Below are 26,781 nucleotides of genomic sequence, written 5' to 3' on the forward strand. Positions count from 1 at the left end.
ATGGTATTCCAATAAGCAAAAATATCTAAGTCTACACTAACTCGGGGTGTAATCCTTCTGTTATGCAATCTAAAACGATTTCAGATAACAATTGGTAATAAACATAATTCAACTGTTATGAGAAAAGAATTCAATATAGATAAACCACTTCGTATAAAAAGTTAGACGAAACAGTTGTGACAGGCATATCGCATAATAAGCTATTCATACATTAAGCATAAATAAATAGCTATCACCATACAAAAGTGCCAAATGATAACTCAAGCATTCATACATCAATACATAAACAACTAAACTTGAATATCACTTTTAACACAAAGGCAGAAATAGTTAAGAGATAGAAGTACCATTTATAACTAGTCCTACTCATGAGCTTAAGCGATAATGATTTATCTCTTCATAACCCAACATCCACTAAGAGTACAGAAATGCAACATCGGTAGAAGATATTAAATACAGATATTGATAAATCATGTTCCATTCATTCATCAAAACCTCCACAGAGGGTACAAAAGTGCATGTTTTGGGGATGAGTTTTTGACAAATTTCAGGACCCTTCTCTAGAGGCATGAGAAGGGTTTAAATACTATTAACTAAATCTAAAAATAACTTATTACAAAAATGTAGGATACGCTTGAAATGACCGTCCTAACTTTGGGCAAAAATAAACAAAATTAAAACTAAAACTGAATCTAAAATTAAAATTACTAACTACTTCTGTATCTGCTCCTTGAAGTCGCACGCGTTCAACATCTGTTTGAGAAGAGTCAGCTGACTGATTTCCGATTTTAGCTGTGCTGCGAAAATAGAATCGGCAAGAGTTGGGACCATCTTCTCAATAGAATTGATGATACACTTGAGGGGCAATACCAACGTCTCTGTTACAGGCAGTGTCTGTATACAAGGGCGCCATTTCCTTCTCTTCAGGACTCCGGGTTTTGCCTTTCTTTCCCATAGTATTCTGCGTACTGCTTTGTATCTTTCTTTTCCCTTCGTTCCTACAATTTACAAGTGAAGTGAGAATAATGACAAGAAAGGTGACGGGAAAGTCTTAAATGTTGAAGACGTATAAAATATACCACCTTACGTGAAATGGCTTCTTGATAAGCACAAAACCCTATTTCATTAATGATCAGCAACTAACTCATTTAATTAGCATTAAAGCACATAACCGGGCCTCGGTTTATGGAAAATACTTTTTTGAACAATGAGCCCGAAATATTTGCGATGAAGCGATTTTGTGATTTGCTTCACAATATCGCAGATCACAACATTGCAGAATCATCATATCGTTTGCTTGCTATATCGCAAATCCATCATATCGCATTATCGCATTATCGCATTGCCACTTTGTCGCTTAATCGCATAATCGCAATATCGCATGAGTGTGGCATATGACATTTTTTGTTAATTTGTTTTTTGTGAAATGCGATTGGCGATACATGCCATCGCATATCAGTAGTTTAATGTTTTTTAATGGAAGCAGTCTTTGATGCATGCAATGAGATATATGTTTGTAGTCCCGTATCGCGATCTCACAATTTTAGAATTTAGCTTGCAAGGAGGTACCCTATTATCCTTTTACGATGTGATATTTCCTAAGGAATAATTCTACTTTATAATAAAACTTAAGCTTTTTAGATTTTTCAAGGGTATTTTCTTAAGTTTTTGATGGTAAGTTTTATTAAAAGAGGAAATACAAACACTAATTGATTTTTTTAAATTTTGACTAAGGGTCCCCACTTATTTAGTATTAGTAGTAACATCAGATAAGAATGGGGGTTGTTGCTGGCCACAACAATTGGGGATTCACTTGGAAGAACCAGTTATCTTTTCTTTTCTTTTGAATTTTCTAAACTTCCAAAACAGAAAATTTTATAGAAGATTAAACTTTATTATAGAAAGATGAAGTACATTATACTTTTACCTATCAATGAAATTTTGTTTCTTCTATTTCTAACTTTGATTATTTACTCCCTCTAGCTTGTCCTTACATCTACATCAGTCATTACTTGGTTTATACAGATAAAAACAAAGCCTTCTCTATAAATCAGTTTTGGATATACTCATTTGTCATAGGTAGAGCTTCTGCTGCCAGCAAGAATTTATAGCCTCAACAGGGTTACCTGTTACCCAGCAATGATCCTGTATCCTACTTAGAGAAATTTACAGTTTTCAAAGAGAAATCCATTTCCACACTTATTACTTTTATTTTCTTTTTTACACTTAAACAAAAATGTCTTGGTTTGGTAGCCAATTTATGACACAATCATTCACTAATTTATAACTTTGTTGAACAAGTTGGCTCGTGATGAGACCCCTTGTCTTTTGATTGCAACAATCTTGAGTCATTGCCATGTTGTGGTATGCAGTATTGGCAAAGTCAGCAAGCTATAATATCTATGATTATGATAAGTCGGCTCATGATGAGACCTCTTACTCTTTAAGTTAAGGTGTATCATTGGATCATTCTCTAAACATTGAAGTTTCCTAAGTGGGGAGGAAATCATTGTTTCCTTAAGATGGCTCTAGACGACAATAATAGAGTTTTTTGGAAAGAGATTTTCTACAGAGAATCTTGGTTTTATTATTGATACCTTTCATTTAACTGATGCAAAACAATTTCCCACTAAAAGTCATTTTTTTATCAAAATTTATAAAGTCGAAACTAGTATCATTTCTAGGCCTAGAGCTTTTAACTATATCCTTCAATAGTAACGATCAATTTTCTAAAAGGAATTCTATTTATACAAGTGAAAAACAGAGTCTAAAAGAGAACTTGTGTCTTTTTCATGAATCTCAAATGTAACCATTTACAACCAGTTTTATTATGCAACTAAAAAAATTATTCTACAAAATAGAAGAATGATCTCATATGGAAAATATTTCTTGAGGATCTATCCATTAACAAGTAAAGAATCTCTTTTTCCTGTTAAATCTTGTAACATAAAAGTAGACGGACCTATGACTTCTATGATTTGAAAAGGGCCAAGCCACATTCGTTGAAATTTTGTATGTTTCTCTTTCTCCTCATGAGCCTTGTCCCATTTTAAAACTACATCTCCCATCTGAAAATCTTTTTTGGATATCATGTTAGAATCAAAAGAGGCGTTTACTAATGCTTGATGATGAGTGTGAGTTATTTTAGCCTGTTCTCGTTGTTCTTCCAACTTAATTATTTCCAGTTGCCTTAGTTGTAAGGAATAAGTTGGTGCTTCATCGATATATTGAACTAGTGCTAAAGAGGGAATTGCCAAATGAGTTGGAAGAACCACTTCTTTCCCATAAACTAAATTGAAGGGGGAAGTGTCGATGGAGGCTTTCTAAGTTATTTGGTTTGCCCATAAAGCATAGATTAATGATTTGTGCCAATTTTTATGATTTTGGTCAATGGTTTGCTTAATAATCCTTATTAAGTTCTTATTTGTAGATTCAGCTAATCTGTTTCACTGTGAGTAATAATTAGCAGAGTATTTAAGCTTGAAACCCCTTTTGAGTGCAAATTCAGTCATAGCATTACCAGAAAAATATGATGCATTATCAAACATTAAAGCAGAAGGCAACCCAAACCTGGTGATGATGAACTGATCTATGAACTCGATGATATTTTCAGCATTATCCGTCTTGAGTCGAACTGATTCTACCATTTAGTAAAGTAACATGTCACTATAAGGATATATCTATGCTGTTTAGAAGAGTGAGGAACGATCTCAGCTATTATGTCCAATCCCCACTGATCGAAAGGCTTCTCAATGTTAACTGGTTGCAATGGAAAAGATGGTTTCTTTTGTCTCCCAGCAGTGGTTTGACAGACTTGACATTCCTCAAATAGTTGTTTGAGTCTTTGAATAATGTGGGCCAGTAATAGCCTGCGCGTAAGATTTTATGAGCAGTAGCATCTCCAGCGTAGTGTCCACCTGCTGGCCCATCGTGGAGTTCCTGTAAGACTTTATCTGCTTCAGATTTCTCATGACTTCTAAGGAGAACATAATCATAATTTATTCTAAAAAGAACATCATTCACGAGCTGATATTGTTTAGCTTTCAATCTTAGAGCTCTTTTCCTAGTATGATCGAGGTTTGAAGGAGCGTATCCATTCTTTAGATATTAAATGATATCAACATATAATGAGTCAACATCATTTAGGCTTACCTCATACATTTGTATTTCTGTAGATGGAATTTCGAACATCAGCGATGCTCCAACCAGCATTTTGCAAAAGCATTGACCTTTTACAATACTTGCTAGTTTGATTTCTATATCATATTCCTGTAAGGAAGTAACCCAATTGGCTCTTTTCTCTCCCACATCCTTCTGTACTAGAAGATTTCTTACTGCTGGAAACGATACTATGATTTTTGTATGTGTTTTGAGTAGAAAAGGTCTGAAATACTTAATCGCTTTGAAAATAGAATAAGCTTGTTTCTCCACATCTGAATAATTCAACTCAGCCCCTTGTAAATTGGAACTGAAAAAGGCAATTGGGGCTTCTACCTTTTGTTGATTTACTTGAGTGAGTATCGTGGCATATGACCTATCAAAGGAAAATGTATATAAAATAAAAGGATTGGAAAAATTTGGAGTTGCTAAAGATGGAGCATTAATGATTGCTTGTTTGATCAGATTCAAGCCTCCTGTTCATCTTGGCCCCATTTAAAATTTGAGTTCTTTTTAATCATTGTTTGTAAAGGAGACACGATTCTTGAAAAATCTGGGATAAATCTCTTTACAAAATTAATCTGTCCAAGAAAATGTTGCATGGATTTCTTGTTGTGAGGTAGAGGGGCTATGGAAATCTCCTTGATTCTGTCAGGATCAACGTGAATTCCATATTTTGACACTATGAATCCAAGAAGTTTTCCTTCACTTAATGCGAAAAAGGTTTTTTTCTGGTTAAGTGAAATTCCATATCTTTGACAATGTTGGAAGATTTGTTTTAAATCTCTGAGATGATTATTTTGTTTCTTGGAATATACAGTTATATCATCCAAATAGATTACCACTGATTTGTTAACTAACCCTTTGAATGCAATGTCTATAGCCCTCTGAAATGTGGCACCAGCATTAATCAGACCAAATGGCATCTTTTTATATGCGTATGTGCCCCATTTAGTTCTGAATGTGGTTTTCAATTGATCATTAGGATGTACCAATACTTGATTGTATCCTGAGAATCCATCCAAGAAGGACATCAATTCTAAGCCTCCGACCGCCTGCAGTATTTGTTCCATGGCAGGCAAAGGAAAATTGTCATTTTGGCATGCTTTGTTAAGATTCCGAAAGTCAATGCAGATTCTAATATCTCCATTTTTCTTTCTAACAGGGACCATATTGGAAACCCATTTAGAATTTCGAACTAGAAAAATTATTTTTGCTTTCAGCAACTTATTGAATTCAGATTTGATCTGGTTTTCTAGATTGGGATGGATCATTCTCAATTTTTGTTGGACAAGTTTTTTATTATCTATCATTAGAATAGTATGTTGGATGATGGATGTATCATACATTTTGAGTTCATCGTAATTCCAAGCAAAGACACTTTTGTATTGTCTCAAGAGACGAATATACGCTAATTTTTCTTCAGGAGCTAGACCAAGGCCTAGATTGATATTCTATGGTTTGGTATCAGTTCCTAGATTTACTAATTCATAACTCAAGGTTGAACTTTGGAGTTTTGAATTGGTAGATCTTATAAACCGATCTTTCAAATCATAAAGATCTTCTAACTTGACTACTGACTTAGGTATGGCATTGTTAATGCTATCCTGTTTCAATTGTTGGTCATGTTGGTCTTCATCAATTATTTGATTGGTATAGGACCCTTCATATGTGAGGAAACTCACGATATCAAGATCGTCGTTGAAAATCCTCCAATTGGTAATGTTATCAGGAATAGATGGTCTAAAAATTAATTCAAATGAAAATCGATCGGGGCTAAAATCTTCCGAAGGAATGAGTTTGGAAGCTACGTTGGCTAAGAGGTCTGCACTAGCATTCTGAAGTCTGGGAATTGATGAAATATTAAGTGCTATAAAGTGTTCAGTCAGATCTTGAACTAAAGATTGGTAATGTTTTAAATGACCTCATAAACAATGTATAGTATTACGTACTTGTCTAATTACAATTTCAGAATCTCTGGAAACTTGAAGATATTTGACATCTAATCCGATTGCTTTGTACAATCCTTGGACTAAAGCCTCATATTCTACGGTATTGTTGGTGCAATCAAATTCGATTCTGCAAGTTGGCATAGTCTTATATCCCTCTGGACTTAGTAACATGCATCTTGCTCCTGCCCCTTTGTTAAACTTAGAACCATCAAAAAATAATTTCCAAAATAAAGATTTATTTACAGGACTATCTATAAAGATAATACATTTAGAACTATCTGTTTGAGAGAAATTTTCTATATGAGATAAAACAAAATGTTCTAAGTAAGGTGAGGTATGGGCATTACAATTTCCTAGGAAAGAATCTACTGAATAGTTTCCAATGATGTTAGAACTATATGCTACTGGTTCATTTTCTCCCTCTAGTTTTGTTACTATGTATTTTTGATGTCTTTCCTGCTCAACTTTTATCTGATTTGGTTTACCATTGTAAGGGAGTGACATGTGCGACCAGTCAATGGAAAATTATCCATGAAGTTTCTTTGACCTGTCTCTGCTAAGAATTAAGCCATAAAATTATGGAATACCAGCAACTAAAATGTCGATAACTTGACATACCTTTGGGTTGGATGACAGCCTTATGGTGACCTGATTTAATTCGTCAATCACTTCGACTTGAGATCGATCTAATTGAACTATGCGTACAACTGATTCTTGTGGTTGAACGTTCAATTTTGCACATATTGACTTTGGTAAAATATCCGATGAAGCTCCAGAATCCACTAAGCAATTATGCAAATTTTTATTGAAAATTTCATAAGTAAGTTGAAATGGGGGAGTACGGGATCTCGATCTTCCTCCAATTAAGGCGATATCATTTGGATCAACTTTATTCATCACGTTAGCTAGATGTTTTCCCATGTCATGGGAAGCTTGAGAGATTATAGCGGCAGGAAAAGGTGCAACTGGTACAACATGTAATTCTTTCAGAAGTACCTTTTGTTGGTGTTTTAACTTGCTCAATTCGTAAAGAGTGATATTGGCCCTAGTCTTTTTCATGTCTTCTATGATATTATACTCCATTTCATTCGAAACGATCAGAGTTTTAGATTGATTTAATGAGTCTTTTTGGACTGGGTTGGTTTGAGTCGCTTTAGATGTCATTTTCTTGGATGTGACTTTATCCTTAGTCATCGAGCTTGCACTTTTTGGCTTAGGGGTAGTTTGATGAGGATCAAGTTGATTTCTACTGCGAGTACTAACCGAGGATGCCTCTTGATCCTCTTCATCTCAGAGGATGAAATCCCACATACCTTGTAACTCTACAACTTATTCTTCATCGGTATGTTCCTGAGTAGGAATTTCCTCTTCTTCTTCTTCAGATTCAACACTTGTAATAGCATTAGGGGGTTTGGAATCGGTCAAAGGGTTTCTTTTAAAAGGTTTGTATGGCTTTTTAGAAGAATTTTCTGCCACTTGTTTCTTAATTTTGACCATCTCGTTAGACATAGTCTTCAAAACGTTTTGCAATCCTTCTAAATCGAATGGATCTTTCGATTATTTTTTCTTGGGATCTTCCTTGAAAGAAACCTTCTTAGATTTTTGTTCTTCTATTGCATTTTTCTTTTCTAAGGCCATAATACGTTTCTCTACTGCTATTACTTCTTTCATATTTTTAACTAAAGCTGTTTTATTAGCCCTATCAACAAAGATTGCTATGCTTGATGGTAAAGCAGTAATGTACCATTCACTTCGCACTTCTTCACTAGGCTGGGAAGCAGCAGGGATTTTATTTAAGATTTTATTGAAACACAAATTGAAATCTTTGATGGGTTCTTTTGTCTCGGCCCTAAGGTTAGAGAGGTCGTTGATCAATGTTGTCGTAGACCTATCATCACCAAACTTAGTCAGGAATTATTCTTGGAAAATAACCCAACTAGTAATAGATCCAGATTGTAATGAGGAATACCATGATCCGGTTGTTCCTTGCAGAGTATAAGGAAAAAGTCGAACAACAGTGTCTTCATTGATAACTCCATTAATATTTATGGATAACATAAAGTTATTTATATGTTCTTTCGCTAGCATGTGTTATGAAACCAGCTCAAGAAAAGATAGAAAAGAAAGATCAACGCCTTAGAATTCAGCCTCTTCGAGGGGGCAACCCCCTTTACATTACATAAATGAACAATTCTTGGATGATACAAATTACAAAACCTCCTTTCTATATATAGGAGTCTAAGGAGTCACAATATAATCCAGCCGACCTAACAATAATAATATAAAGCCACAAAAATAACAATAGAGGGATTCTATGGGGCACAAAAATAACAATATGGGGGTAATAGGGGCACAACAATATAAATAAGGGTATAACTACAATAGTAATGGGGTAATCACTAGTATTATAGGGACCCAACATGCCCCTCTCCTTCAAAAAAGTCTTGTCCTCAACGCTTGAGCAGTTCTGGATACTTTTGCATAAAATTCTCATCCTCCCATGTGGAATCTTCAGCGGATAAGTTCTTCCACTTGATAAGATACTCTGAAATTGATCGATTTCGTAGCTGTCGAGTTCTTGTTTCTGTCACTGCTTCCGATTCCAATATAATTTTTCCTTCCTCGGCAAGTTCTGGCAATATTGTTTGAACTGGGAGCTTGTCACCTATAACCTTCTTTAAACATGAAACATGGAAAACTGGGTGCAATTGAGAAGCTGCAGGAAGCTCCAATTTGTATGCCATAGTACCAATCTTTTCCAACACCTTGTACGGACCATAATACTTTGGTGATAATTTATTATCCTTCTTAGCTTGCTTTAGGGACATTTGCTTATATGGTTGTAGCTGTAGGAATACCCAATCACCTACATCAAAACTTCTTTCACTGCGATGTTGATCTGCCTGTTGTTTCATTCTATTTTGTGCCAACACGAGGTTATCCTTTAAGAGTTGGAGGACTTGTTGTTGATGTTCGATGTGATGTTCCACTACCTGAACCTTAGAATTTTCTCTTAAATATGATGTGATTGATGGTGGTTGGTACCCATAAAGTGCCATAAATGGGGTCATTTTTGTTGCTGTATGGAAGGAAGTGTTATACCACCATTCAGCGAGAGGCAACCATTTGACCCATTGTGTCTGTTTATCAGATACAAAGCAACGAATATATCCTTCCAAACATTTGTTTACTATCTCAGTTTGCCCATCAGATTGAGGATGATAAGATGAGCTATGAGCTAACTGAGTACCAAGACAAGAAAATAATTTTGTCCAAAAATTTCCAGTGAAAATGGGATCTCTGTCACTTACAATAATCTTTTGGTTTCCATGTAGCTTTTGAACTGTTTCCGTAAATGCAGTAGAAAATGTATTGGCTTTAAATGGATGTGATAATGCACACAAGTGTGCATACTTGGTAAGTCTGTCAACTACCACCATGATGACACTCTTTCCCTCAAACTTGGGTAAACCTGTGATAAAATCCATTGAAACCTCCTCCCAACGTTGGCTTGGAATTGATAAAGGTTGTAATAGACCCGGTGTCTTAATTGTTTCAAATTTATTTTGTTGGCAAACCAAACATTCTGCCACAAACTTTTGAATATCTGATTTAAGGCCATCCCAAAAAAATTCCTTAACCCTGTGGTAAGTTTTTAAAAATCCTAAGTGCCCTCCTAAGGGAGAAGTGTGCAATTCCATAAGAATCTTTTGTTTTAGTTGGGAATTCTTACAGAGGTATAAGCGATCTTTGTACCATAACGAATCATTTTGCCAGCTAAATGTATCAGAAGTACTGGAATCTTGTTGTAGCTTTCGAATAAGTGCCCACACTTCTTCATCATTCTTCCATTCCTCCTTTGCTTCGTTTATCCAATCTGGTTGGATAATAGAAATGGCACACAACAATGCTTCCATATCCTCCTCCTTTCTTGAGAGTGCATCTGCCACCACATTTTGCTTCCCTTTCTTGTAGATGATTTCAAAGTCATAAACCAACATCTTTGTGACCCACTTTTGTTGCTCTTCAAAGGATAATCTTTGTTCTAAAAAGTATTTAAGGCTATCATGATCCGTTTTTACCTTGAAGTGTCTTCCCATTAGGTAGGGTCGCCATTTCTTAAGTGCATGGAGTATTGCCAACATTTCATTCTCATAAATAGCTTTGCTTAAAAACTTTCCCTTGATTGGACGACTTTCAAAAGTAATGGGTCTTTCATATTGCATTAGAACAACACCAATTCCATTTCCTGAAGCATCGCATTCCAAAATAAAGGTTTTTGTGAAGCCTGGTGTAGCTAAGACTGGTGCTTGGCACATTGCCTCTTTAAGATGTTTAAAGGCCTTTGTTGCTTCCGGAGTCCATGAAAATGAATCTTTCTTTAATAATGTTGTTAGAGGTGCTGCTATTCTCCCATAATTCTTAACGAACTTGCGATAATACCCTGTCAACGCAAGAAATCCTCGCAGATGCTTTATGGATGTGGGGATTTTCCATTCCTTAATGGGTTTAATTTTGCTAGGTTCTACCTTAACTCCTTCATGAGATACAATATGACCCAAATATTCCACCTCCTGGACTCCAAAGAAACATTTGGATATTTTTGCATATAATTGTTTCTCCTCCAATAGTTGTAGCACCTTGTCAACATATTCAACATGATCCTTCCAAGACTTGTTGTAGATTAGTATATCCTCAAAAAATACCAACACAAATTTTCTAAGGAATGGTTTGAAAATTGAATTCATCAAACCTTGAAATGTTGAAGGTGCATTGGTAAGGCCAAAAGGCATGACCAAAAATTCATAATGACCCTCATGAGTTCTAAATGCCGTTTTCAGAATGTCCTCAATCTTCATTCTGATTTGATGATATCCCGAACGAAGATCGAACTTGGTGAAGTAAATTGATCCATGCAATTCATCCAGTAATTCATCAATGACAGGAATGGGGAACTTATCTTTAATAGTGAGCTTTTTGAGCTCCCTATAATCTGGACACATGCGCCATCATCCATCCTTCTTGTGCACCAATACTACTAGAGCTGAGAAAGAACTTTGACTCGGTTGAATTATACCAGCCTCTAGCATTTCTTCAACCATACATTCAATTTCACTTTTTTGGACATATGGATATCTGTACGGCCTGATGTTTGGAGGAACACTTCCTGGAATTAGATGAATAGCATGATCATGATCACGCATAGGTGGGAGACCTTTGGGAGTCTCAAATACCTTGGAATGATTGTCCAGGACTTTTTGGAGATCTGGAGAAATAGATGATTCCAATGTGGAAACATCTAGCGAATATAATTGTGCAATTACACCTCTTTGCTCCTTTTTTAGAAGCTTTGTCACGCCATTAGAGCTGATTATATTTCCTGGTTTCCCTGCAATACCCCTTAATTCAACTTCCTTTCCTTCCACAGAAAATTTCATGAAAAGTTCTTGAAAATTAAAAGCTATTGTACCCAAGGATTGTAGCCATTGGACTCCTAGTACAACATCAGCACCTCCCATTGGAATGGAAAGCATTGGGCTAGTCAATACATATTCTCCCATGGATAGCTTGATATTATGGCACTTTCCAGAACAATTTATTGTTCCTCCATTTGCAATCATCACTTGACACTCTGGTGCTGGATATAGGAAGCAATTCAATTCTTTTGCTACCCTACAATGAATAAAATTGTGGGTGCTTCCTGAATCAATCAACACTATTACCTTTTTCTTATTGATTTGTCCTTCTATCTTGATGGTTTGAGGAGTGGTAATTCCTGCCAATGCATTACAAGATATGGTCGGATTTATTTGTTCTTCATCTAGGCTTTGTTCCTGGAATATATCCTCTTCTTTTGACTTTTCTTGCTCTTTTTCTTCTTCCTCTTCACAATCTATGTAGAATAATTTCTTCTCAGCACACTTATGACCTTTTGTGTATTTGCTATCACAATTGTAACAAAGCCCTTTTGCTCTTTTTTCTTCCAATTGTTGTGGTGTTAACCTGGTAGGTTGTGGAAGACTATGGGAAACAACACTTCCGTCTTTATAGTTGTGAATGGTATGCTTCCTAGTTGCCATAATTTTGCTTTCCATTTTTCTTGCTAACCTGAATGCCTTCTCTAATGAATCAGGTTCCCAAAGGCGCACATTATGTTGGATATTATCCTTTAAATACCCTGTGAACATATCAATCCTATGCTCCTTTGGAATATCTTTTACCCTTATGTTCAATTTTTGGAACTCCTCAATGTGCTCCATTATTGAACCCTTTTGTTTGAGACTTATCAATTGGCTAAAAAAAGTGTTGCTTTTTGTATCCTCATAATGTGTTATCAATTCTTCCGTAAAAATTTCCCAAGTGATAAATTTTTTACGAGAACAAAGCCATTGATACCATACAAACTGATTTGGTTCCAAATATAAAGTTGCGATACGTACCTTTTGTGTGTTTTGCACATTATTGAGATCGAAGAATTGCTCCATCTGTAATATCCATGTGGCGGGATCCTTGACATCAAACTTCCTCATATCGATTTTTGGAACATGGTGAGTCTTCGATCCAACATTAGCGTCTATGGTATCATGATTAACATTTCTTTTGTTCTCATCATGAGTTTCCTTTACTACCTTTTCACCGTTAGTGACACTTTCTTGTAGCAACTTCTTCAATTCTTCCATATCTGTCTTCAAATCTATCTTCAAATCTGCCATGTCTCTCTTCAAATCTGTCTTCGAATCATCCATCTTAGCTTCCATGCCCTTTATCTTAGATTCCATGCCACTTATCTTAGCTTCTGTTAGCTTTTGTGAGCGTGACATTTGTTGCACTTGTTCTTGTAATTTTGATATATCATGTAGCATTTCTTCTTCTTCTTCATGAGTCATGCTAGAGCTTTCAGGTTCCTTACTAGGTGTTTTCATTTTCTTTCCTTGGGGCATCAGTTACCGATAATAATTCTTTACTATGCCCTTTGAATTCCGTTAAACCAAGCTTACACAAAAATTAAAAAAAAAAACTACACACCTTTTTTCACTTTATAGAAGCCCGATATTGAATCTGATGTATCTCTGTAATTTTGAATCATCCAGTTTTGAAATTGCTACCTGCAGTAGCCTTCTGTCTCCTCTTTCCAATGCCACAAGTCTGAGCCAAATTGGATTCTCCAAGGAAGAGTTATGTGAAATCTCCCACAGTGACTCGCTTTTAGACTGGCTCAGTAGAGCGAACTTGTACGATGTGCCACGAGTCACTGTTTCAACCTTTGAATCTGAAACATACATACAAGAAACTAAATTCCGTCCTCTGTCTGCAACATTTTACGAAATTTGAATCCGATCCTCAGAGAGAGAGTTATGACGATTTTCCCCAGGTCACCTGTTTTGAATGTAATTCAGGAGTCTACAAAAATGCCAAATTCCTCAGATCATATCTCCGAAAATATCACGCGAAACGCTCTGAAATTCGGTCCCAAGGTTCAGCACCAATTCTTCTCAAATGGGTTTTTTTCTTTATTTCTGAAACATTACAGAAAAAAATGTATAGCGAAAATGCCACGATGACCTGTTTGGAGCAGCGAAACCCTAGAATCCAAAGCTCTGATACCAAATGTTATGAAACCAGCTCAAGAAAAGATAGAAAAGAAAGATCAACGCCTTAGAATTCAGCCTCTTCGAGGGGGAAACCTCCTTTAAATTACATAAATGAACAATTCTTGGATGATACAAATGACAAAACCTCATTTCTATATATAGGAGTCTAAGGAGTCACAATATAATCCAGCCGACCTAACAATAATAATATAAAGCCACAAAAATAACAATAGAGGGACTCTATGGGGCACAGAAATAACAATATGGGGGTAATAGGGGCACAACAATATAAATAAGGGTATAACTACAATAGTAATGGGGTAATCACTAGAATTATAGGGACCCAACAGCATGCCTACCTCAGGATTAAACTTAGGCAGCCATTTTTCAGGATGGGCTGGTAACTAACTCAAGGGCGCAGGCATTAAGACTACCTTGGGTTATTCCATGGAGATTGAGCCATCACTGAACTACTAACAGAGAAAAGTGAAAAAGATGATCCCTGTGGTTGGGAAGATGAGGATATTATGATTCCAGATGATTGAGAAGGAGATGTGGAAGTACCGGTGGACTGATGGACAATGATCTGAAGTGGAGGAGTGGATGGTTGACTTCGCTGTGAAGAGGTCGAGATGGATGATGATGATGAAAGAGTCTCGCTATCTGACCCTTTAGGAGATTTCCTTGCTCTCTTCCTTGTAGGTAGAGGTAACTCGGTTGGTTGAACACCAAACTTTTCACTCTTTAATCTGGTAAGAGGATCAGCAGGGTTATATTGCGAAGTCACGCTACCTTGAGATTTATCAGATTTTTGAGGAGATATAGAAAATCACTAAAGTTTGTGAATCAAAGATTCAGCTTCAGGAGGTTCAATAGTAGATTTTTCTTAAATGTCAGGGTTTATAGCAGCGGTCGTTGCTCCAGCAACTTCTAGCTCTGGATTTAAAGATTCTAAATGCAATGGAGAAGTTGGGGGAGACGGTGAGGGTGATTTACTCTCTGAATGGTATTTAGATTTGGACTTACTTTCCATTCACAGTTCAAGGCCCCCCTTCTAGTGTCAAATATGTTGAAGCCCTGAAAATCGGGTCTACAACAAGGGGGATACCCACCCGGTCCGGACCTTGCTTAGCAGCTCCTTTTCCGTTTAGTATAGTGGGTCTGACTGGGGATATGGGACCAATTTCCCAATTTACGTGTGTGTGTGTGAAGAATTGATATTTCCCTTCTAAAAGTTCCTAAGTGAGATGCTATAATTCTAACTCTAATCTAAGAACATATAAATGGTATTCTAATAAGCAGAAATATTTAAGTCTACACTAACCCATGGTGTAATCCTTCTGTTATGTGATCTAAAATGATTTCAGATAAAAATTTGTAATAAAGATCATTCAACTGTTATGAGAAAAGAATTCAATACAGAGAAACAACTTTGTATAAAAAGTTAGATGAAATAGTTGTGACAGGAATATCGCATAATAAGCTATTCATACATTAAGCATAAATAAATAGCTATCACTGTACAAAAGTGACAGATGATAACTCAAGCATTCATACATCAATACATAAACAACTGAACTTGAATATCACTTTTATCACAAAGGCAGAAATAGTTAAGAGATAGAAGTACCATTTATATCTAGTCCTACTCATGAGCTTCAATTGATAATGATTTAGCTCTTTGTAACCCAACATCCACTAAGAGTACATAAATGCAACATGAGTAGTAGATATTAAATACAGATATTGATAAATCTTGTTCCATTCATTCATCAAAACCTCCACAGAGGGTGCAAAAGTGCATGTTCTGGGGATGAGTTTTCGACAAACTTCAGGACCCTTCTCTAAATGCATGAGAAGTGTTTAAACACTATGAACTAAATCTAAAAATAACTTATTACAAAAATGTAGGATGCCGTTTAAATGACTGTCCTCACTTTGGGAAAAAATAAACAAAATTAAAACTAAAACTGAATCTAAAATTAAAGTTACTAACTACTTCTGTATCTTCTCCTTGAAGTTGCACACATTCAACATCTATTTGAGAGGAGTCGGCTGACTGATTTCTGATTGTAGTTGTGCTGTGAAAACAGAATCGGCAAGAGCTAGCGCCATCTTCTCAGTAGAATTGGTGATACACTTGAGGGGCAATACCAGCGTCTCTATTACAGGTAGTGTCTATATACAACAGCACCATGTCCTTCTCTTCAGGACTTGGGGTTTTTCCTTTCTTTCCCATAGTATTCTACGTACTGCATTGTATCGTTCTCTGCTCTTCGTTCCTGCAATTTACAAGTGAAGTGAGACTAATGATAAGAAAGGTGATGGAAAAGTCTTGAATGCCCAAGATGTATAAAATATACCACCTTACGTGAAATGACTTCTTGATAAGCACAAAACCCTATTTCACTAATGATCGGCAACTAACTCATTTAATTAGCATTAAAATGCATAACTAGGCCTCGGTTTATGGAAAATACTTTTTTGAACAATGAGTCCGAAAGATCTACGATGAAGTGATTTTGCGATTTTCTTCACAATATCGCAAATCACAACATTGCATAATCTCATATCATTTGCTTGCTATATCGCAAATCCATCATATCGCATTATCGCATTATCGCATTGCCGCTTTTCCGCTTAATCACAGATCACAAATATCGCATGAGTGTGGCATATGACAATTTTTGTTAATTTGTTTTCTGCGAAATGCGATTGGCGATATGTGCCATCACATATTGGTAGTTTAAAGTCTTTTAACATAAGCTGTCTTTGATGCATGCGATGTGATATATGTTTGTAGTCCCGTATCACGATCTTGCAGTTTTAGAATTCGGCTTGCAAGGACGTACCCTATTATCATTTTGCGATGCGATATTTCCTAAGGAATAATTCTACTTTATCATAAAACTTAAGATTTTTAGATTTTTCAAGGGTATTTTCTTAAGCTTTTGATGGTAAGTTTTATTAAAAGAGGAAATACAAACACTAACTGATTTTTTTAAATTTTGACTAAGGGTCCCAACTTATTTAGTATTAGTAGTAACACCAAATAAGAAGGGGGATTGTTGCTGGCCATAATAGTCCCCCAATATAATTATAATATTTTTTAGATCTAAGTGGCATAAAGATTTTGCAATGACATTCAAAATATTGTTTACATTTGCATGTGGTGATGCATATATATTGAGTACTGCAATTTGTAATCCGTGAACTTTTATTTTTGCAAGCAATGCCTCTACAAGTTGCTCTTTAAAATCGGTATGTTCAAGGATAATGATATTTTTTTTTAACAGTATCATTACTCCATTCTTAATGCAACTTGAGATGCAATTGAAATTTTTCGAGTACTCATTTTTTATACACAATGACATATGTGTTTCTTGTAAGCATAATATATCAGATTGCATTGTGTCATAATCATTGCATATGTCATTAAGATATGCATGAAGATTACGAATGTTCAATGAAAGAATAAAGATGGATCGTAATGATTGTATTGATGAATAGTCATATTCTAATTACCATTTTGTAGTTGTTTGCAAACGTTGCATTTCACAATTTACTTTTTGCTTAGCCTTAAAATTATTACCTTTAAGAGCATTAGGCAAATGCAATGATTCTATGTTTCTGACATGTGATAGCACTGTTTATACTAGGCCATGCACTTATACTCCAGTAGGGTCGAATACAAGCTTATCCAGGGTTAAGCCTTGTGATCTATGTATTGTGCGTGCACATGCAAGTTGAATTGGAAATTGTTTCCGTATTCCCAAATGAGCCATCTTTGGTGTGATAGGCATTTCTTTTGATATTCGCAGTATTGGTGTCCAACTATGTGCTATGTCTGAAGTATACAATTGAGCCAGTTTTCTAGATTGTCGATGACCAATATTAGGGTCATGGAACTTAATCCATAGAACATTGACCTTATCTATATGGGTATATGATTTAACTATTCCATCTAAACCATTTACTAGCCCATATAGTGCATCATAATTGCAAGCATACATTTCAACTAACATGTTCAACTTTATCACAAGTTGTGAAGGCAAATTAGCTGTATGTTGATGTGTTGGAAAATTTCCATTATTCTCATCATTTTCATCAATTGCTTTAATTAAAATTTCATTGCCAGGCATGAGCATTAACATTTTCTTGTTATGCATTGCAACATCCTTGTTTTTGTAAAATAAATAGGGAAATGTTGGATCATTTGGTACAAAGTGGATGCAACTTTTATTAATATATGTTATATCATGAGATGTTTGACAATTTGTTAGCATTCTATTTAAAAATTATATGAATCTGTCATTTGTTTGTCGCATAGTCATATGCAATTGGAAGCACTTGAAATTATCCTTCCAGAAATCATGTGTTATTGTTTGATTGTTGATTCTTGGTTGTTAAAAAATAAGAGCGTCTTGAATAGGTTGCGCTTGATAGAAATAACCACAAAATATGATGTCAATGTTTCCAAAGTATTTGGTTTGGACATGTTTTATGTTTCTGAATCTACTGTCAATAGAATATAAGAACCAAATACCAATCATAGAGGTCTCATCTATGAAAGCTAGCTGCAATTCTTGATATAGCTTTGATAAGTTGTCAAATACTTCATTGCTAAGTGGAAATAGCTGAGACTTGTTAAAAGGCATTAGCAATGCAGAATGGATAGTTGTTCCACCTGAATTATATGAAGCTTTTCCTATATATGCTAATATTAGGCCTTTTGGTTTCATAGGATCAGTTGTGTTCTGTGAATCATAAATTCGTATAAGCATTTGGAAAATTGCTTTTGTTGTGAGTGTTTTGCCTACGCCTGCTCCACCTGTAACAAATAGGTAAACTGGTTCCTTGGGGTTTTTTTTTCTTAATTCCAACATCTTTTAAAATTGGTTGTTGCTCTATGTTCAACATTATTTTGAGTTTGAAATACTCATTGTTCTCCATTAAAAATGGATGAGCAGTTATTTGAAATCCAAGATTGATTCTTTTCTTCATTTCAAACTGTTTTTGAAATTGCAAGTCCGATTGCAAATCATATTATTCAGAATGGGAACCGTTCTCTTGGCTTCACATATTTATTTGGTTAGTATTCAAAGAACTAATTTGTTCATTTGTTGTAGTCTCTAAATCACCCCATGTCGGATTGATGTTATATGTAAATTTAGCTTCATTGGCCTGAACTGTTTTTTCATGTAATGTATATGTAGATAGCCATGTAGGCAATTCTTGTTTCAATGTATTTTCACAATTTTCAAATGGAATATATAATAATAATTTATCTCTACAAAAGTCTTCAATATCATTGTATTCTTTATATTTGACAAACCATATAAGATTTGGGTTTTTCCTTTTTGATATGTGCGTGCCATCTTTCTTGTAATTTGATATAAATTCTGGAAGGAAAATTTTGCTAATGGAACTTGGGCGTTTGATGTAGTAGTCAATAATGGAATGGCACATAACATCCTCTGAACCATCAGGTTCTTGTTTCAAGAGAGTAGGTGGTTTAACCATAAATGTGCGTTCATCAACTGGAGATGTGTTTATGAATAGACATTCCCTTGAACTACAACTCAATGGCAATGAGAGTGCTATATCCACTGCTTGTTGAACTGACATTTTTTGGAGATTGAGTAATGTATTTTCGAGCTTACAAATCATTTGCATAGCATCAATTTCATTTCCCTCATGCTCTTTGCGTATTCTTCTAAATGCATTTGTTATAGACCTGTCAATTTTGGTCATACATGAACTACAATATGATGTTGCGGCATATGCATTTAGCACAAATTGTGCATCTGTATTTGCATTCCATAGAGTAGGCATAGCCTTTGCAAAACTGTTATTCCAAATATGAGAAGGTTTTCATTTCAGGAAAATTGTTGGTTGCTTTATTGTATGTTGTAATAGTTGTATGTACTAACTTTATATTAGTCCTATTTCTACCAGCAAATTGTCATGGGTTATTGAATCATTGTAGTTTGTTTGCTCCAAGAATGCCAAAAGTGATATTGATTTCTCTGCAAGTTTTTTTATTTTGTACACTGGTTGGCTCAATGATAATTGTTGATTTCATTGCTGGCATGGGGAAATTGTATCTACAGTTTGAATTTTTTCGCTTCTTATAGCTTCTTGTATGGTGATGTTTATGCAATTTAGCAACATCTCGCTCCAAATGATCTGTACCACAAGTTATGTAATTGTCAAGAGACTTCTCAATTTCTTAATTGCTTTTTTTCCATATATTGGAGAATTTTTTATCCATAACAGTCCATGTTCATGTTCAGTGCCTCTATTTTGAAATTCTGTTATGAAATAGTAATCAGATATTTTTCGAAAGAATGGAGTATCCTATCATATCATTAGCTTTACAACATTAATTCTATGTCTATATTACTGGCTACATGTGGCTGGATATTTTCTTATAAGGTAGTCAATGTCATCATCTTCTAATGTATCAGTATCATTTTTACTTCCTTTATTTCTAAACAATGTGACCAGTGTATACTAATGGTTTCCATCGATGTTCTGCACTTGTAAATGTCACAAAGAAAGTTGGAGGTCCGAATTTTCATATCATTGCAAATATGTTTTTCTTAATTTGTTCCAAATGATCAGAAGATATGCGGATGTTTCTAAAATCTATTTATCCAATATCAGATTTCAATAATTTTTCCATATTTTCTCGATACTTGACATCTATTTCTAATATTTTCTCCCTTTTAGTTGTCCTTTTCTTATTCGTACCCATATGCAAGAAATCCCTTTATCAATAATTATTCTCATTGTCTTGAAAAACAAATTTGTTGTATGATATGAGAACTCACCACTTGCTCGTAACAATTCCCATTGTACAATATTTTGGTAGCTAAACCTATTTGTGACATCATCATCACATGCAACACCATAGAGAAATGTTGGAAAGTTCATTTCATCTGCATATTTTTCCTTGAAAATCCCCAGTGGTCACTGTCCTTCAGCAAGTGCCAGTTCAATAATCTTGTCTTGCAAATCATAGATGCATTGTGACATTATTAATCCATGCACCAATGTTTCAGTAGGTGCTTCTTTATTTGCATCACTATTTATATCACTTTCGTTATCGATGTTTTCATTTTGCACGATGTATTCATTATTCTCTTGTAAAACATGGGTCCAGTTCTCATTTATACAAATGTTCTTAGCTTTATAAAGACTTCTAGAACATAGTTCGTTCAATGCTTTCATGACAATAATTGGACATACTTTACCTGTTTGTTATGCATTTTTGTATTGCAAGCGTCGTTTCAATGCAACTACAATTGTCATTGTATCACTTAGATATTGCGGCAATGCTTTTGGCACAAGGTCCATATGAACTAGTACATTGATAATTGATCTTGTAAAGCCAATCTGTGATCACTTATATCCCCATTGTCTGAATTGTGCAAAAGCAATTCTTAGTGACACAAGTCTTTCTTCTAGATCTGAAAGTGTATTTACAGTTGGTAATGGAATGTTACATCTTATTTGTTCAGGGGTTACAAATTGTGGAAGCTTTCCATTCTGTAGTGCTTTTTTGCAAGCAACACATATGTTTTCATTGTTGAAGGTCCTATTTTTCAATTTAAAATTCATATGATTTTCTTGCAAATCTATAATGAAGCATCTTATATTTTTTTCAAAATGAAATCTGGTACAAATTGCACATGTATTCCTAGGTATGTCTTTGACCTATTCCATATAAATGTATTTTTCATATTTCTTGCTTCGACAGATTTGTTTGCTTATTGTATTTTTATTATTGTTTCTGATGTTGCACAATATTTTTTTTAATCCAAGAAATGTCATTCTTTTCTTCATATTAGAAGATTCTTTTTTGCATATGTCATTGCATTTGCTTCTTGTACGTATGAATTGCTCCATTTGGTGATAACTAAGCTTATGACACTTAGGAAATTTTTGTAAGCAAGAATCTATTACAAATTCAATGTTGTTATTGAGGTGTATGTGAGAATTAGATTGTTGATTTTCTAGTACATGCTTATGACAAAATATCTTATCATTTTTATCTACATCACTGCATTTGATATTTTCACGTATGAATTGCTTTAGTTTGTGATAATTCAGCCTACGATGCTTATTTGGTTGCATTTGTTCTAAATGAGATGCTATCTCAAATTGAATATTATTTTTAAAATGTACTTGAGATATACATTGTTGTTTTTCTAGTATATGCTTATGACACAATTGATCACAATCATCTTTTGCTTCCATGTATTCTTGTTGAGAATTGCGATCATATTTTTGTATCATTGCATGGTAATGAATATGTAATGTATCTGTTCTGAATGACATGATGTTAACAACACGATTGCATCTCGACTGAGAAAAATTGTAACTGACAAAGTTATTAGCAACAGAGGACCATACTTGGATATTGACTTTGAATATGACAAATATCCATTGCAAATAGAGTGGTCCACCTTCTACCTGCCCTTTCTCATATGGCATTGCCATATTTATGAGATATTGTTGCCAGTTGTTATTCATTTCATAGTGTATCACATCAACTATTAGGTATTGTTCTAAACAATGCAATGCATCTTGATTCTTATGCATAAGTGCATTGCAAGAAGATTGGACAATGTAAAGTCACAAACACTGTGCATAGGAATCTGTTGCTACTAAATAGAAAATTGTATTAAAGAGACTGTTACCATAATTAGATGTCATTTGTTTTGCAATCGTTAATTCATTTAAAAGCATATTATGTGCAATATGCATCCAATGGATTTCAATATCTTTGCAAAAAGATGACAGGTAGATATTAGATTGTTTAGAAATGCATATTGGAAACTTTCGGTAAAGCAATCATTCATAATGACCACTAACAAGATTTGCATCATGAAAGAGAATGCAATATGGAATTCTATTTTCATGTTGATTAAAAATAAAATATTTTGGTTACCTTGTTAATGACCAAACTCCAATTGATATATCTAGCCATTTAGCTAACCAACATATGCAAAAGGTGCCCCCCCATAGACCTCGTTCAGACTCCTTTATATTTGTAGATGAAGAACAATGCATTTTATGAAGATATGTACCAATATCATTAATTCCATGTAACTCGTATAGGAAGTCAGGTGCTCGTTCATATTCATATGAATCTATTGCTTCAACATCATTATTATTTAAGCAAAAGATAAAATGTTCTATTAACCCATTTTGTTGTTGATTTGAACTATAATGAAAATGTAGAAGCATTTCGAATGAGTCAAGTATACAATCTCCTACAGTATATGAAAATGCATCTAGTCTAAAGAGATCATTTCCTTTTAATACACAATCAATGTTTTCAAGCACAATGCATTGTAATCTAAATTTGTAACTGTCAACATCTATTATTTCTTCCATCATTTCCAATTTCTTACTAGAGTTGCTTATGCAAGAACTAGATTGTTGATTTTCTAGTACATGATTATGACAAAAGATGTTATCATTGTTATGTACATCACTGCATTTGATTTTTGTACATATGAATTTCTTCAGCTTGTGATACTTGAGCCTACGTCTTAGTTGGCCACATTTGTTCTAAATGAGATGCTATCTCAAATTGAATATTACCATTAAAATGTACTTGAGATATACATTGTTTTTTTTCTAGTATATGATTATGACACAATTGATTACAATCCTCTTTTTCTTCCATGCACACTTGCTGAGAATTGCAAACATATTTATGTATCATTGCATGGTAATGAGTATGTAATGTACATATTCTGAATGACATGATGTTAACAACACGGTAGCATCTTGAATAAGTAGAACTGTAAGTACAACGTTATTAGAAATACAGGACCATACTTGGGTATTCACTTTGAATATGATAGATATCCATTGCAAACAGAATGATCCACCTTCTACCTACCCTTTCTCATATGGCATTGCCATGTTTATGAGATATTTTGCCGGTTTTTGTTCATTGCATAGTGTATCAAATCAACTATTAGGTATTGCTCTAAACAATGCAATGCATCTTGATTCTTATGCATAAGTGCATTGCAAAAAGATTGGACAATGTAAAGTCACAAACACTGTCCATCGAAATATTTTGCTACTAAATAGAAAATTGCATTAAAGAGACTGTCACCGCAATTAGATGTCATTTGTTTTGTGATCCTTAATTCATTTAAAAGCATATTATGTGCAATATGCATCTAATGGATTTCAATATCTAAGCAAATAGATGACAGGTAGATATTAGACTGTTTACAAATGCATATTGGAAACTTTTGGTAAAGAAAAGGTTCATAATGCCACTAATACGATTTGCATCATGAAAGAGAATGCAATATGGAATTGTATTTTCATGTTGATTAAAAAGCAAATATCTTTTTTGCCTTATCAATGACCGAACTCCAATTAATATATCTATCCATTTAGCTAACCAACGTATGCAAAAGGTATCACCCCATAAACCTCGGTCAAACTCCTTTATATTTGTAGATGTAGAAAAACGCATTTTATTAAGATATGTACCAATATCATTAATTCCATGTAACTCCTATAGGAAGTCAGGTGCTAGTTCATATTCATATGAATCTATTGCTTCAACATCATTATTGTTTAATCAAAAAAGAAAATTTTCTATTAACCCATTTTGTAGTTGATTTGAAGTATAACGAAAATGTAGAAGCATTTCGAATGAGTCAATTAGATAATCTCATATAGTATATGAAAATCCATCTAGTCTAAAGAGACCATTTCTTTTAATACACAATCAATGTTGTCAGGCACAACGCAATGTAATCTGAATTTGTAACTATCAACATCTATCATTTTCTTCCATGATTTCCAATTTCTTACTAGAGTTACCTTGTGCAATTGTCTTCGCAAAAACTCAATTACTTTAGAAATTTTTACTATTGTTGTTATGTATAGGTTTGCAAAAAATATTGATCAGATTAACAAAAACTAAATATGATTGTTTCCAACAAAATATATATATTAAAACAATAGGCTCTTTCATTATGTTTCCAAACAAATATCAAATTTCTAGCAACAAGTCATATTTAGAAATGACAAAGCAATTGGAAATGAAGAAATTGGTTTGGAAAGCAACATAACTTGATAAAGGAAGTAGTGGAAAGACATAATGAAAATGACTGGGATGGAAAAGTTGCAACCGAGTCCTTTGTTGATGGATAGCAAGTTGGAAAGGACATCTAGGTTTGTGAAAAAATCTATAACTTGCTTGACTTGTAGATTGAGCTGGCCCCACTTGTCATTTGAACCCTAGAAAATGGAAAATGAAAATGGAGCCTAAACAAAACTGAGCTTCATCCCTAGGGAAAAAAAACAAAGGAAACTACAGATAAGAATGGAGCTTGAGCCCCCCAGAAAACAACACATGAAAAGGAACTCTAGATGAGAATTTTACTGAGTTCTCATTTTTTAGAGGTTGCATAAAATCATCATTTTCATTATCTACACCCATGTTACACAATATCTTTTACCCAATATTTTATGTGCACAGTTGCACTTCTATTTTTGTGATATTGAAAAAATATCTTACTGCAAGGCATATCCCAATATTCGAAATTTTTTTGCACATTATATACAAATACATCCCTTGGATCATCAGTTTTATTACAATTTAGATTGCATTGTTTCTTTAATGAAATGAAGGTCATTGAAGGTTTCTAGTTATCACTAGCTTTTGTATAGCCCCATGCCATAATTCCATGTTTAAAAAGAAAAACAACTCACAATGAGGATGTTGCTCCTTGTGGGATTCAACATATTACTCATTCTTCTCATATGGTAGGTAGGCCTTAGTAAACTAATGCCTGCAGGCAAGGATTGCTGCCTTTCAAGTCAGTCTTTTGGCCTTTACAGAATAAGCATTTGCATTCTTAGAGAAATTCTCCACAATTTCAGAGATCACTAGTAGCAGTAAGATCTTTGCATATTCCCCTTGACAAGAGCTCACACATGTTCTATAGAGCTCCTCAGTATCACCAATTAAAACCAATATAACCTATAGCAGTTTCCTGTGCCATGACAGTTGTTCACTGAAAAGGATTGGGATTGCTTGGTAAGCAATATGTATCCTTCCATGAACTGTAATCTCTTATTTAAAATGAATGCTTGGGCACACTTTTTTATTGGGTTTAACAGTTTTGTTAAATGATGTTAGACTATGTTCCTGAAGTTATATTATTCATTAATGTGACAGGTTGTTGTAGTAACTCCAAATGTCCCAGTAACCTGCAAGGGCAGTGCTCAACACTCTAAATATTAGACATGATGCACATACAATGTCTTTTATTTTGAGGCATTCAGAAGCTAAGGTGGTCTTTGTACATTACTAATTCTTGGAAGTTACAAAAGCGATAATAGGGATTCTTTCATAGGTGAAAAAGGAATTACCATTAACGATTGTGATTCATGAATTGGACAAGTATACAATATCTTTGAATGATGATCATGAAGGTGTTCTAGAGTATGAAAAGCTTTTGGCAAGTGGAGATCCTAATTTTGAGACTCACTGGCCTGAACATAAATGGCATGCTATTGCATTAAGCTATACATCAGGCACCATGTCTAGTCCTAAAGGTGTTGTGTACAACCACAGAGGTGCCTTTATCAATACAATGAGTACCATTTCAATGTCTGAAATGAACTTTAGGACTGTTTACCTTTGGACTATACCCATGTTTCACTGTAATGGTTGGGGTCTTCCATGCGGTATGGCAGCACAAGGTGGAATCAGCATTTGTCTTAGAAATGTAAAAGCAAAAGATATATTTGACGCTATTAAGGAACACAAATTCACCCACTTAGGGGCAGCACTGACTGTATTAAGTATCACTGCAAATGCACCACCTCATGAAAGAAGACCACTTCCTCACACTGTCTATGTTATGATAGGTGGTTCTCTACTTCCTTCCCGATTGCTATCGAGAATGGAGGAACTCCGTTTCCACATAACACACATATATGGCCTCACTGAAACCCACGGTCCCATAACCTCGTGTTTGGAAGCCTAAATGGGGTAAGCTTCCATCCGAGGATCAATTCAA

The sequence above is a fragment of the Pinus tabuliformis genome, chromosome 5_2 (assembly GCF_031772625.1).
Source record: "Pinus tabuliformis cultivar Carrire ecotype Pingquan chromosome 5_2, CPIR1, whole genome shotgun sequence".
NCBI lineage: Eukaryota > Viridiplantae > Streptophyta > Pinopsida > Pinales > Pinaceae > Pinus > Pinus tabuliformis.